Source organism: Microtus ochrogaster, linkage group LG3 (genome assembly GCF_000317375.1).
Source record: "Microtus ochrogaster isolate Prairie Vole_2 linkage group LG3, MicOch1.0, whole genome shotgun sequence".
In the NCBI taxonomy this organism is placed as follows: domain Eukaryota; kingdom Metazoa; phylum Chordata; class Mammalia; order Rodentia; family Cricetidae; genus Microtus; species Microtus ochrogaster.
Window position 1 is genome coordinate 45,582,700 of NC_022029.1, and position 5,472 is coordinate 45,588,171.

The window sequence follows — 5,472 nt, forward strand, 5'->3', positions numbered from 1 at the left end:
GAGCAAACTGGCGGGAACGTCTGATCTACTCACTGTCAGGTAATTTCACTGCCATTTCCCTGAAAAAAATAAGAGAAAAAATATAGAAACAAGAATATTTATGGTGAGACAAGAGACCAGTGGCCGAGGAGTAGGACCCAGGCCCCCACCGCCAGATTCCCATGCTGGAGTCGGATAACTTTAAGGAAGATCTTTTATGCGCTCTTCCACTGGGCCAGGCTTGTCTCCATAGTAACAGCACTCTTCCCAGAGAAGAGGCACGTGAGTTCTGTGCTGCTGTCAGCAGTGCCAGGGATGGGAAGAGGAGTTAGGCCCAGGTCGCCTCCTGAATAGTGTCTGCCAGTGGGGTTAGCAAGTGCTGAGATAGGGACAGACTATGACCACCCACCCCATCCCACCATACCCAAAGGAGCCATTGAGGTTTATATTCCAGTTATGTCTGAGGGTGTCTCAGCTTCACTAGATGAGAGTGTGAAGTTCTCCATGTATATGTTTGAGACTCACATCTGAGCATAATACAGTGCACACATGGCAGGTACTGAGCCCAGACACCCAGTGGATCCCATCGAACACCTCACTCTCCCGAGTTGCTTAAGTTTAGGGCTACAGAGATGGTTCAGCAGTTAAAAGTTCTAGCTGGCTGCTTTTCTAGAGAACCTAGTTTCAATTCCCAGCACCCACATAGCAGCTCACAGCCCTCTTCTGGTCTCGATGGGCACTGCAGGCACATGGTACATGCAGGCACACAAAAAATTTTATAAATAAAATCCCCAAAAAGATCTTGTGTGTTAAACTAACAGAAATAAATTCTATAGGACAACATTCGCATGCTTCTATCTATGCAATTGGGACTGCCCCAAATCAATGTTTCGTTTGATTCTAACTACAATTACATACCTTTTCTTCTCGAAGTTGCACTGGCTCATCTCAAGCACCAGGCTGCAGGAAAAATACCGGAGGTAACTAATTAGACCAACAATACTATAGTAACATGCTGATGTCTATGTTGACAGTTAACTACCTTGCATAAACAGAATCCTCAGTGTGCTATCCAGTACATCTGGTAATTCAACTTGCCCTTTAAGTATTAACCCAAGGGCGGTGGTGGCGCACACCTTTAATCCCAGCACTTGGGAGGCAGAGGCAGGCAGATCTCTGTGAGTTCGGGACCAGCCTGGTCTACAAGAGCTAGTTCCAGGACAGGCTCCAAAACCAGAGAAACCCTGTCTCGAAAAAGCAAAAAAAAAAAAAAGTATTAATTCATTTACCAACACAGATTTATTATTCTGTGTGCACACAGGTGCCATAGCACTCACATGAAGGTCCACGGATAACTTGGTTCTCTCTCCCATAAGGGCCCAGGAACCAAATTCAAAGGTCAGGTTTGGTATTCCTAAACCACCTCACTACACAGTCCCCTTGTCCCTGTCTATAAAGAGATGGTGTGACTACATTAAATTCCTATTAAGTTGGCCTCAGGTAAATCCTTCAACCCATCAGAGCAGCATATCCAATCAGGTTAGAGTTCTCATCCTTGGCCAAGAATCCTGTTCCTGGAATTGTGCCCAACAAGTCAAATCTTTTCATTGAACTCATACCTTGTGTTCACTAACACCCTGGGCAGAACACACAGCACCTGTGTAAGAAAAAAAAAAGCATCAAAAATGGCACAAGTACCAGGCCATAGCTTCCCCTCCACCCCGTTAAAAAGAAAATCACAGGCACACACCAACCTTTCTTGGGGCTAACTGCCTTTGTTGACCTAAGTCCTGTCTCTGAACAATACTCCTGTACAAAGCTGTGATCTTTACATTTCTGACAGCTGGGAGTCTATTTGTTCCCTCTGTGTCATCATTCCAACTGAATCCATCACAAATCAGATAATTTATCAAGTTTAGAAACAAAACGACTAGCTGCAGTATTTATTTAATGCAAGCTGAAGCACTTTCATTGATTTCAAAATTAGATGCATCAATCAATCAGCTTGCTGAAACTGAAGAGGGGGAAGAAACCCGTAGTCCTGGAACTTCTCTGTCCGGAGTCCTTAGACCTCATGCTGCCCCTCACTCTAGGCTCTTAGACTGTGTCAATCCGAAGGACTCAATAGAAACCTAACCCCTAAACGAGACAAAACTAAGGCATGTTTGTTGCAGCACAGGGAATACTGGATATTGTTCACAATAGCCCAGAAGGTTTTCGCTCTGACATGGGCTTCAAGAGGCGTAGGGGCTCTCTGTACTGCTGTACCGTAAGTCCCAACACTTTACAGTACTAGAGCAGAAAGATTCCTTGGGCCAGAACGGGAACCCAACAAGCACAAGTTCACATCCCAATTAAAAAACAAAACCCAAACAGTACCTTCCTTCGTTCACTCACGTCTAAATTTAGACCTTCACAAATGTTAAAGCGGCAGCAAGCAGGCAGGACTCCTAGGTGCTCAGAAGACACCTATGCCTGCTCTTAGGAACAAAGTGTTTTTACATCACGGAGCACAGAAGTTAGCTTTCTAATACTCTGTACAAGTGTGGACCCAGAGGCTCAGATTTTTGCCCAGGACACAAAACCCAGGCAGGCTGGGTCTGTGTCAGAGTAAGGCTAGGCAGCATAAAGCACTGGCTAATCCTGCCACTGTGGGTGCGCAGAGCGCCCTGCATGACTCACTTGCAGTCATTGGCTCTCAGAAGCCACCCTCCAACCTTAAAAAAAAAGGTCTCTGTACAAAGTGGCATTTGAAGGGCACTTGTGCCGAGAACGCGGCTGTGTGGGCGAAATTACCTCCTTTCCTTGCTAACATTGGAATTATCCTGCTACTCTTGATCTCTGATCTCATTCGCTTCCTAAATAGGCGATGTCCCCGTCACCAGACTACTGGGCAGGCGGGAGCCCCGAGTGTGCCAAGGACCCGGGGACGGTCTTGACTCTGTGCCTCCACCCCGGAGGAGACAAATCCGAGCAGCGCCGAGGCCGAGCCCCAGTCCCACACCGAGGGGACACGCACCGGGCCGGGACCGGCACACGGGGCTAGCGCAGTGAGGATCCCCGAAGCCACGTGGCGGGATCTTGCCTTCCGCAGGACGAGTACTACTTACCAGGAGCACGCCGCGGCGGAAAAGGGCAGACGCCCGGCCGGACCAAGTTTAAAATGGGCTGGACAGGGAGAACGGGTCGCAGCCAACCAGAGTGGCCCAGGGCCCCGACCTGCCCGCCCTGTCCCGAGTTCCCGCCCTGTCCCGGGTTCCCGCCCTACCCAACTCCCCAGCCCTCGCGCGTCCCCTGGTGGCCTCAGGGCGTCCTAGCCTGTGCCCAACCCAGAACCACTCACCGCCCCGACCGCAGAGGTTCTTGACGCCACAGAGTGTAGGGCGTGATTCTTAAAGTCATACACTGGATTTAGTACTATGCCACACCCTTTTGTCCTTATTTTCATTTAAAGACCCACACCTAATTATGTAACAGAATTTGCTCCTGTTGAGGCTGATGCAAGCAGAAGACCCCACATGTGGAAATCTCACTGCTGGCTGTGTACTTCCGATGCTGGCCAAGATCTGAAAACACACTGCCCTTCGAGCACTTCTGTAGCTCTGGACGAGAGGAGGAATTGGTATTGCAGAAAAATCAACAGCATTGAGGCCAGACATGGGTGATAGAGATCAAACATCCCTCAGAAGACGTGAAGTGTTAACCTCCAGTACTAGTGAATGTGATCTTATTGGGAAATAGCCTTAGCTTTGTGATCAAGCTAAGATGAGGTCATTGGGATGAGCCTTTTTCGTTGCTGTTTTTTCCAGACAGGGATGGTTTCTCTGTGAAGCCCTGACTGTCCTGGAACTTGCTCTGCAGATCACCCTGGGCTGGAAGTCAATGGAGATCCGCCTGCCTCTGCCTCCTGAGTGCTGGGATTAAAGACCTGTGCCATCACTCGGCAGGGGTGGGCCCTTTTAACTAAAGGCAACTGGAATCCTAAGACCGGAAGACAGAAACACAGCGAAGGGTGGAGAGAGGTGCGACTACATGCCCCAAATGCCAGGAATTGTGCTGGCAGCGAGGAGCTAGGAAGGCGCAGGAAAGATTCCTTTCAGTGAGTTTAGAGGTAGTTTGGTTCTGCTGACACCTTGGTTTTTGGGCTTCTGGTGGCCAGAACTGAGCTGGCATTTCTGTTGGACGCTACCAAGTGCGTTGTTAAGGCACACAATGCTATCAGAAAGCGTCTATCCCCAGCTCCAGACTCAGCTAGATCACACTCTGGGCTCTTGTTTAGCCTTTCCTCATAGTAAGGATTCAGCCACACAACACGGCTAACACTTGCCAGTTCCAGGGCCACGCGTGTGCCGACAAGCCTTCAGGCAGAAGTGCCTAAAGGTCCTGGGAATCTTAAAGGACCCCGTGACCCACATGTAGCAAGGTTGCAGCGTCTGCGTACAACGCAGCTGAGAGAGCCCTTGCGCTAATGTTAATGCGTGAGCTCCGTCATCTGCATACGACATAACCACGCCATCCCCCCTATGTGCATATGCTAGGCAGCCCTTAAAAGCAGGAGGCACCATCTTCAGCTCTCTCTCTGCACACTGACTTCTCCGGACCTGTACATGGCCCCTCTAATAAACTCCTAAGCGGGTTTGTTGCGTGTCCCGTGTTTCCTTCCCACTCGCACGAGGTAATTTCACTCATCCCTTCCAGGGGGGAATATCAATAAGATCCCGTGTTGATATAAATGTTGAGGGGAAACTGAGGTAGTCCACAGTCCTCCATTCTATCTGCCACGCTCCGAGTATAAGTTCTCTTTTATGGGGAAGGCAGAAGCAGGGGCCTCGGAAAGCCACTGCAGCAGCCAGTCAATGGGATACAAATATGAACTTTAACCTTCACGCTTCTTTTGATAGTGCTAGCTGAAAGACAATCAGAGGTCCTCATTAGCCACGGTCCTGCCCTTAGCCCAGGATAAATATTCAGGCCTCTCTCCTGCTCTAGCTGCCGACATCCACTAGCTCATCCCTCCTGGAGAAGATCCACAGTCAGTTTGGAGGTATTGAGGCTCGCTCGCTTCCCCATCACTGCCCAGGGCAGTGCTAAATACTTATAACCTTGATCCAGACGAGGGTGGGGCTGGATGGGCCAGTCTCAGTTGAAGGTCACAAGCTGACCAGTAACAAGACCAGTTCTCCTGCCTGAGCTGGATCCTACCATGTCTTGATCTTTGTCTCCCGGAGCTAAAACTCTCATGTCCTCAATGGACCAGCAGACACAGATGTGGGAATCTGCTTTGCTAGATTAATGAACCCATTCATGGGCTCTTGTGTCTGTGTTTGGTGCATATTTCTGTGTGTTGCTGCGGTGCAGAGTGAGACCAGAAAGCAGCAGCAGGCGTTATTTATGGTTTAAGTGATTGCCCCAGTTGGGTACTTTTTTTTTTAAATTGGGGTTATTGGGCAGTTTGCCACGTGCAGGTCTCTTCCCCGACAGCTTGCCTGTTCT

The 5,472-nt window shown here is 49.3% G+C and overlaps 1 long non-coding RNA gene and 1 other non-coding gene across 2 annotated transcripts; both read right to left on the reverse strand.

Moving 5' to 3' along the window:
- LOC106144155 lies at positions 1 to 3,156 on the reverse strand. Its single transcript, XR_001229248.2, has 4 exons — positions 3,090 to 3,156; positions 1,599 to 1,636; positions 898 to 939; positions 1 to 59 (listed from the first exon to the last, which is right to left on the reverse strand). It is a non-coding gene; the product is annotated as an uncharacterized LOC106144155 (long non-coding RNA).
- On the reverse strand, positions 1,471 to 1,541 carry LOC113457641. Its single transcript, XR_003378167.1, has one exon. It is a non-coding gene; the product is annotated as a small nucleolar RNA SNORD93 (small nucleolar RNA).
- Positions 3,157 to 5,472: the final 2,316 nt, after the last annotated feature.